This window comes from Etheostoma cragini, chromosome 19 (assembly GCF_013103735.1).
Source record: "Etheostoma cragini isolate CJK2018 chromosome 19, CSU_Ecrag_1.0, whole genome shotgun sequence".
Lineage (NCBI taxonomy): Eukaryota > Metazoa > Chordata > Actinopteri > Perciformes > Percidae > Etheostoma > Etheostoma cragini.
In genome coordinates, this window is record NC_048425.1 from 4,692,011 (window position 1) to 4,701,789 (window position 9,779).

Sequence of the window (9,779 nt, forward strand, 5' to 3'; positions counted from 1 at the left end):
AGAAGTTGTAATGGCCGATGCCTTAGTTTGCCATTTAGCCATTTCCCTATTGGCCAATCCAGCAGACATGAAGTAATGTCACTATCCCTTTGCAGTGATGTTTCCGACCACCTGATGAACTAAATATAATGTTCACACTCCTTTTAGCCCTCAAGTTGTTAGATATTTGACCTTCTTCATCAGTTATTTGCTAACGTTGTCTGTCTGCCGTTCTGTGTTGGGCAGGCTGTGTACAGTAGGCCGTTTTGCTTTAAACAGCTGCTGCTTGTTTTAAGACAAATACATTTTTTTGTAAATGAGCACTGGAGGTTTCAAGTGTCCACATCACACCTTTGTGAGTTGCATAATGACCCATGATTGGCTTCCAATTCTAGCTTTGATGTCACAAAATGCTGCTAGTATGTCTACATGTTAAAGGTGCCCAGCCACACAAAACCATTTTTACTTGCATTTTTTAAAAATATGTTAGGTCCATATGTGTTTGTGAATGTGATAATGAACTGCTACCTCCTCTGTCAGCTCTAGCCAGTGAATAGAAATAAGCAGAGAAATCCGGCCAATTACAAAAACTGGTCAGTCGGACGTCATGTTGCCTGAGCTCATTACTATTCAGGAGCTCGCCCAGTTGAGTTGGGTAAAAAATTCTGATAGCCAGGCTCTTAGTGGCTAGCTGTTAACCAATCAGAGTCAAGGAGCTTATTTTGCTGAATTGTAAAGGTCCCATGGCATGAACTTTATAAACAATTTTTTTTAACATTAATAGGAGTTCCCCCAGTGGCTAGAAGTAGAGATAGGTGTAAACCAAGCCCTGGGTCTCCTGCTCTGCCTTTGAGAAAATGAAAGCTTTGATTGGACGATCTGGAATCTTGCTCCTTATGATGTCATAACGAGCAAGATTACCTCACCTTTCTCTGCTTTGCCTGCCCTGAGAATTTGCCCCACCCATGAGAGAGAGACATCATGGCTTTCAAACGAGCAAAGTGGCAGTTGGTCAAGGGCACACCCCCACCCTTCACCTGGACCCCCCTCATTCTTCCTCAATGGCTACTTACACAGAAATGGTGCATACGAAGGAAAGCTCATTGTGGGACTGGCTCTAGTGGCTGTAATTCTGCACCAAGACTGAGTTTTGGGAAAGAGACTTCAGATACAGTATGAGGGGCCCACCAAGGTCTATATAAAAGCATCCAAAAAGCACCATGTCATGGGACTTTTCATGAGTATGGGCTCAAATCAAGCTGAGCCTTCTTGCAGGCTTTCTATACCTCGCTAGAATGGCTTGAAACAAGGTAACCAAAGCATGTTTTCTGCAAACAAATGTTACAGAGGCCATGGTAGAACTTCAGACATTACCACAAAGTAATGAAATATGTGTGGCAGGGCACCTTTAAATTCAGACCTGAGGTGAGCTCTGAGACACTTTCCCCCTTCAAACTGTCTCCTAGTGTCAAACTCTACAGAAACATTACTCTGTCAGTCAAACATCCAAGTGTCAATAAGTAAAGCACTGTTGTAAATGGAGGCGTTTTAAAACCAAACCACCGAGCTAAAGGAAAAGGAAGCAGAGTTGTGATACTTCTCTGTGGGTTCAACACCATGAGTGACTGCTCTCACATTAGTTTTATTCCTTGGATTTAATGTCATCATACCTTTTTTTTCTACATACTTTCAAATTCAAGCCCTGTAAATAGTGGACTTTTAAGCTGGGTATTCAAAACCTTTAAGGTATCGACCAAAAAAAACAGTCCCAAGTAGTATCGAAACTTACATTTGTATATCTAGAAAAAACTAGTTTTTGGATTTAATGAGACATGTGATTGGCACACTACCGCAGCAGCTACCACCCACAGCGCCTGTGGTGTGGTGAAGTTGACTTTGGTGTATTGGACGGGGTTGGCAGTTCCGAGTGCAGAGATGCTTCCACTCACGTGATGGCTATCAGGTATCAAATGAAGTACTCTCTTGGTATCTGTATCACTTTAAGGGTACTGGTATTGTCACTGGTATTGTATTTTTAAAACAATACCCCGCCATATGACCTATAATGTGAAGATGACAGTGGGACGGGCATTGTGCAACAACTGAGGACTGGACTTTAAGTTCAAAGTTCTTGGTTACTTTACACCTCTGACCTGGATTTTCCACACTCAGATTATATCTTCTCTACAAGTACTTTACAGTCTACCTTCCACTCAAGCACTCCTGTAATGAAACTCCATACCTTCTCTTTTCTGTCCTTATACAATGTTTTTCCTCCTCCGAGACAAATCTGTCATCGTCCGTGGTGTTGTAGAGGAGAGGTGTATGATATTGAGGGGTGTATTTTGGTAAATTGAATTTGATGAATTGAATACTCTAGCTGTTTCACTTCTTGCCCGGCTGTTCATAAAACCTGGTGCTTATATTTAGCAAAGCTAAAACGCACGTACCCGGGACATGGGTGGTGGAATATCAAACATTGACTTGAATGACTGCGATTGCTTAAGGGGGGTCGCGGCTTGCTTGGTGGAAAATAGGGTTAGAGTGGGCGTAAATACTTGTTGCCTACTTGCATGAGTCTCATCCACCAAGTTTATATCTGGTTGAATCCATATCTATAATCTTGATATGATTGTTCTAGATTTCAGAAACAATTCGCCATATAAACATGCATTGGAGGTTTCATCCTCTTATCCTACTTTTGAAAACTATTAAGTATTTTCATTGGACCTGCACCATCTATTTTATCGGCTCCATCTACATCAGAATTTTGTTAGAGTATCAAGTGCCGAATTAAACACAGACTTTGTTTTTCACCCCACTTATTCTTGTGTTCCGATCTCCATTTTTGTGGTGTACTGTTATTGTACTAGATAAGGCCAAACGACAACAACAAAAAGCAGAGAGTCAAATCTACAGTACTGTACGTGGGATAGGACGCTCGTGGAGTGGTGCCGCCCACGCGCCTCTTTCCGTCACCTCGCAGCCTTTATCAAAGAGAGAAACAGAGTTACATACAGAACATATTGCGAAACAAAAGGCCAGCTGAATAGTGTTGCGGAAATGTTCACCTTTACATGTTCACTTCATTCTCTCACTTTGAGTTGATTCTTTTTAATAATAGCGCTTCACTGTAAACCCTATTTAGAAGTAACCTCTGTCTTTGTGTGTTAACGCTCACAGATAGAAGAAACAGGAATTGTACAGTAAGTCTGAGCGTTCCTCAGCTGAAGGCTGTGTGAAGGTAAACGTTAACTGTGAAATTCAAATGTCTTTGCTGACGCAGAACATATCTCGTGGATCAGCCATTGTAAGCCTGCCATTGTGTATCTGAGAGTGACTGACTAAGTCTGTGGCACATGTGCAGTGCATGCTTCTCTCAGTGTGTGCATAGCAAATCAATGTGTGCATATGAGTGTGTGTGTGTGTGTGTTTGTGCACATTTTGCATGTCAGCCACTTATATATGTACAAGTGCATATGAATGCATTCTCTGTCAGCTCATGTGTTTCTGCAACTAAACCTGTGTGTGTCGGCCTTGTACAGAAAATATGCTTGTGCGTGTGCGTGTGTGTGTGTGTGTGCGTGCGTGCGTGCGTGCGTGCGTGTGTGTGTGTGTGTGTGTGTGTCTCCTATCTGTTTGTGTTTGGGTGTATGTTCACGGTACATATGTGTATATGTTTGCGGCTGCCACAATGGCATCATCACCCGCCCCTGACGCTTTGATTGTTTTCTCCGCCGCAGCAGAAATGCACCAATTAATATGCAGAGAGTGAGTGAGACAGTGACACACACACACACACACACAAAACACAAAAAAACAGCCGTGAGGGAGGGAGACAGGGAGGGAGGTGTGATGGAGTGAGGGGGGCAGAAGAGATGGCACGGGGAAAGGGAAAGAATAGGGGAGATGAAATGAAAGATGAAGAAAGTGTGTTTGTGTGTGTGTGTGTGTGTGTGTGAGAGAGAGAGGGAGATGGAGAGATGGAGTGAGATAAGGGGCGAGGTTGGAGGGGAGTGGGGCGTAGATGGGGGGTGAAATCTGATAGATGCTTGAGTAAAAACAAGAGAAGGAGAGAAAGAAAAGAGTGAGGGATGAGGCTGAGGTGGGCTGAGGAGAAGGAGGAGGGTGGGGATCAATATGTACATATTCAGTGAGATATGGTGGGAAATCAATTGAAAGGAGGGGAGGAGGAATTGATTTGGGGGGAGGAGTAGGTGGAGGTGGGGGGGGGGGGTCGCAAGGAAAGAGGGAGGGAGGGAGGGAGGAAGGAGACGATGGAGGAAGGGGAGGAGGAGTGCAGAGGTGGAGTGATATGTGGCTACGGCTGCTGTCCTTTTTGTCGCAGTGTCAGGGTATTGATACTGTAATACACTCCCACCCCCACCCCACACAGACACACCATCACCCCCTTCACCCCCCCAGCACAATGCTGCCGTGACAACGGCTGTCGCGGCGACGCCTACTGGCACAATGCAGCCACAATACAGAGGGCAGTGAAGCATCTCTCTCTCTCACACACATACACACACACACACACACACACACACACACACACTCAAAGAGAGAGAGAGTGCAGAGCAGGCCATAGAAAAAGAAAGGAGGGGATGAAAGATAAAAAGGAGGGGGAAAGGTGGAGATTAAGAGGGAGGGAGGAAGATGGATGGATAGAAAGGGAGAGAAAAGGATGGTGATGGAGATGGAGAGGAAAGAGGGAGGGGAAGGGTTGAGGACGTGGATTGATGGAGAGACAGGAAGGAAGGAAGGAAGGAAGGAAGGAAGGAAGGAAGGAAGGAAGGAAGGAGAGAGAGATTTGGTGGGATAATTACATGTGTTAAATGCTGGAGGGTGTGTGCCCATAGAAACATGCTTAATGGCTTTTATTATTGCGGGGAAGGTTGTGTGAGGTGTGTTTGATTTTGACGGGGGTGTAGGGGCTGTGTGTGAGCAAACAACAAGATGTTTATTGTGTAATGTGGATCCATTTTGGACGACAAATATTGAATACATACCTGTGTCTAGACATTGCGAATGTGCGAGCATGTTGTTTAAAAAACAATATTACTCTGTTAATGTAAATTAGGAAATCTTGGTACTAATCATTGTTTTAGGATCTATTTATTTATAGCAAATCATCGCTGCCCTGCGAAAATCACTTCAAAATGTCAGCCCTGGTTTTTAAGCTTTGTGACAATGCGTTAATCTGCTTATCCAATTGGTTTCTAAAGGGTTTACGTAACTTAAGAAGTGGGAGATCGTCTCAACCCAAATAGAAACACTTTATCTGTCAGGGGTCTTTTTTTTTTTTTTTTTTTGGAGATACATGTTTTTCTGTGGACATTTTTCTTTTCATCAGTTCATCAGTTTAACATCACATATGTTTGCTTAAGCCTCGATCACTCTTTTTTTAAATTTGATCTATTTCATTATACTGTAGTACTGCATGATGTTCTTCTGCTGCTGAACAACATTTTTCTGGTTAAAATAAGTGAAAAATGACTGTGTGACTTTAATACTGTAACAATGAAACACTCAAATCATGCTGTAAGCCTGAAATCAGTGTTCATTTAAGAGATCAGTCTGGTGGCAGATTGTTTCTGAGTGTTTTAAATCAAACTTGAATTCAAAGCATAAAAAAAACAAAAAATAAATAAGACACACACTGCCTGCTCTGACCTCCCTTTGCCAAAATGTCTGTGCCGGCATATTACTGTATCTCCCTCCAACATGCACTCTCATTTACAAAAGAAATGCTTGGCTGGCTGCCTATAAGTCAGTTTATCCGCGTGAGATGACCAACGTCCCTCTTTTTCTTTTCTCTTTTTTCCTCCTCTCTCACTATCTCATACAGTGTGTGTGTGTGTGTGTGTGTGTGTGTATGATCTATAGTTCCCTGCCTCCCCCCGCCTCCCTGCATCACCCCCTCCTCCCTCCCTCACCCTAACCCTTCTTAATATGATGTAAAAAGCTAATCGCATGCAAATGTCTGTTGTCCCGGTAACCGGGCCTGAAAAATCCCTTTGATGTTTCCCCCGACTCATTCTCTTCACGTTCTCTTTGTTCGCCACAGTCTCGCTGCTTTGTCAACATCCCCCCCTTTTACCCCGCTCGCTCTCTCTCCTTCATCCATTCTGCAGCTCTCTCGGCCCTCTCTTAGTTCTCTCCGTTAGAAAAAAACTTCTAACTCTACTTTGTGTCTCCCTCTTTCTATAAGCCCCCCTCTCTATTCTTCCTCTCTTTTTTCTCCCTCTGCCTCCTCTCCCCCTCGTGCTCCTACTCTCCCCTTGACTGTGCCTCTCTGTCTGTCTGCCCCTTCGCCCTCGCTCATTTCCCATCATTCCCACCTACTGTCTCCTGTCCTCCTCTGTCGCTCCCTTTCTCTCTCCCTCAGTTCTGCCCCTTCCTGTCCCCCCCCCCCATTCCCCCTCGTTACCCACCCTTTATCTCTCATTCCTCTCTCTATGTCTCTCACATGCACAGATGGACACACACATTCATGCTCTCAAACTGCCCTCCCTCCTTTAGAGAATTTGATCCCTAGACTATTTGATATGGCGCTGCACTGGAGTTATCTAATCATTCGGGTTTTTGTGAGGCCCGGTAGAAGCGGCAGCACAGCTGGCTTTTACAGAATAGACCCCACTCATCACAGCAAGTTTAAGGTTCCGAGGTTACAGGCCCCGTTTCGAGGTTAGTCCTGCTACACGGTTCACACACAATCTCTAACCCTCCTCTCCTCCTAAATCTCCATCTGCGAGGTTGGAACTTGCATCCAGTTTTAATTCAACACAGAAAAGTAAAAAACAGTACAATTATCAAGTAAGCATAACATGCATTTCCAACATTCCACATTCCTTTTCAAAAAATGTAAACATCAGGCAGAGTGTGTCGTAGAGAAGGGCAAGGAGAAAGTTTCTATACATTAATACTGCCTCGCCACGGCATACACAAGTCAGGGATTCTGCATTTGACAATCTATATTGCAGTAAGAATGAAAGATGGTGTTCATTACATTGTTTCCAATATAACGCAATGTACCAAACAGCTAAGGGCTATGTAGTGGACGGGCCTTCTCCAAGCCAACAAATTACATATTGATTTAGAAACGGCTCAATATCCATTTGCAATTTTTGAATTTGAATGCAGATATGAAATGTGCTAAATCTGATAACGGCAACAATCGGCTGCTGCTGTCTGCAGATGCCAGCTTGACCTCCGGCGGATGGCTTCCGCTCCCCGATTGCTTCATATTGTACCTCGAGCATGATATCGTTTGATCGTGATACACATGCAATGTAATCAAGCCAAAGAGTGGATGATGGTTGGTTTTACAGGCTGTAAGCTTGCTGCCATACAATATGAACTATACATCATTGTTTGAAATATTGATGCTTTTTGTGTTGGCCAAGTCATAACATAAAAATGACAAGTGCCAGATATGTTGGGCGTCATTTTGTAGGCAGACATATTCTAGTAGTAATCTCATAGAAGTGTAACGTGTAACATGTATTTCTATTAGTGGACCCACGTGTTAGTCTGCCTGAGTGGAATTATTTTTTTTATAAAGCGTGTTCCCTAGTCTTGAGATTTGATATTTTAAAGGAAAGGTTTGGGAAATTCACTTCTTTGCCTTCTTTTGTAAGGAACAAAGTGTTAGCTTAGCACAAAGAATGGAAGCAGGTGGAAACAGCTAGCTTAGCTCTACCTGAAGGTAACATAATTAGTCTACCAGCACCTCAAAAGTCCATTAAAAATCACGTTATATCTCATTTCTTAAATTCATACAAAAGAAAATTTGTAAAAACAACAAGTAGCTTCAGAGGGGACTCATAACTGACAACCTCAAGAAATAAGAAAGAGTCCGGTACAGGATCCCGTAATAAAACTGCAACTTGACATTTTTCAAACAGATTAGGGATATTTAGAGGTGCTGGTAGGTAGTTTTTGTTGTCATTAACTCCCTCTTTCAACTCTTTATGTTAAACTAAGCTGCTAGCTGTATCTTCATCCTTATTGTACAGACATGAGATTGTTATGGACCTTCTCATCTAATTCCTGTCAAAACAACGAATAGGTATATTTACCAAAATGTCAACTATTCCATAAAAAAATAATCTAAACACGTGTCAAACTCAAGGCCCAGGGGCCAAATCCAGCCCCATGCAGACACTGATCAGGCCCGCGTATCAATTTTGGTTCCTAATAAATTTTGGCCCATCTAGTTTATGTCCTTTCTTTGGTGATTTTTGTCACTTTTGGCCTCAATTTTTTGGCGCTTTGCCAGTTTATGAAATGTTGTCGCTTCCCCCCCCCCCCCAACCCCAACCTTATTTGGAGTTATTTTCAAGGATGGCTAAGGAACTTTATTGCTGACTTATTTGGGCTTTATGTCGATGTATGAGTGAGAAGACTATATGAGACATGCAGTAATATAGTCAAAGATGTATCTTTTCTCTTAAATAAAAGCATGTCTATAAACGTTAGGTCTGGCTCTTGATGTGATTCTTATTGTCCAGGGTGGCTCTTAGGGAAGTTGAGCTTGACACCTTTGATCTAAAGCAATCCCCTGACATCACAATGCCAACCGCTGGCTTTAGAGACATCACTAAGGACCTCTTCAAACTGTGATCTCGAAATTCAAAAATTCAAGCAGAAGCTAAAAAGTAACATTTGGGGGCATCTAGGTTGTTGGTCAAATGAAGAAAAGTTTCCTACAGTAGAAGTCAGATTTGAGTTATTCTCTTTAAGAATAATAACATGTAGGTCATGTCTTCTAAACGCAAGCACAACAACCAGCAGAACCAGAATGTAGCACATCAAACAGATCCACCTTTCTCCATTTTATGGAGACCAGGAAAGCTCCAACTAAATGTAACAATACGTCTTTGTACACACATCAACATTGCACAGACACCCATTATTTATACCTTTGGCACAAAAAAATGATACTTATATCAAAATAATAGTTTTAAATTCATTATCAGTACGTATAAGGCACCAAGAAGCTCATGTTGCTGACATAAGTTATACTTTTAAGAAGGTTAAATAAGTCCTTGCCACTGTTAATGCAACATCATTAGCTTAAACAAACATATGGAACAGATTTTGTAAGATGTTCCCGTGCAATATCAAGTCAATGCTTACTGTGTGTGATCAGATGTAACCTTGCCTGATGTTGATTTAGCCGCTGTACCAGCCTCTAAAATGGCCAGAGTGACTGTGTGTGTGTGAGAGCATGTGGATGTGAATAGAGCTCCACTGTCTTATAACAATAAGAATGACTGCATGTGTTGAAGGACACTGTGTGTATTTGTGTATGTGTGTGCATGCTCACACCACCCCTGCCTCATTTACATAGATGCAATCACACCTAGCCTATGCCACACATTTTTACACAGGCAGGGGGAAAAAAGCCTACAGTACTCCATTCAGCGTTATGAAAATGACAAAGTACATAATACATTCTAAATCTGCAATCCTACAGTGGATTTAAGCCCCACATATTACTTCCTGTTTATTGTCAGATGCTGGAGCATGTGATGCGTACAGGCAGCCAGCCAGCCAGCCAGGCAATCAGTGGTTCAGACCAAGTGGTTTGGCCTAGCGGGGAGCCGCGGGGCAGACAATGGCCACACTGTGTGGCTGAAGTGCCTTTGGTGTCAATGACTTTGCCAGCAACTGAGACTGGCAGATCCAAAATGGCGGAGCACAGAGAGCCCTGCTGGTGCTTGTCATGGTTTAAACAGGGCAGTTTGGATCCTTTTTTGGAGGCAGATTTTCTTCGGGGGGGAAGGGGGGGG

The 9,779-nt window shown here is 43.0% G+C and overlaps 1 long non-coding RNA gene across 1 annotated transcript in view; it reads left to right on the forward strand.

Moving 5' to 3' along the window:
- The window catches only part of LOC117935123, a 20,820-nt gene that overhangs the window by 8,742 nt on the left and 2,299 nt on the right, over positions 1-9,779 (forward strand). The window lies entirely within an intron of this gene.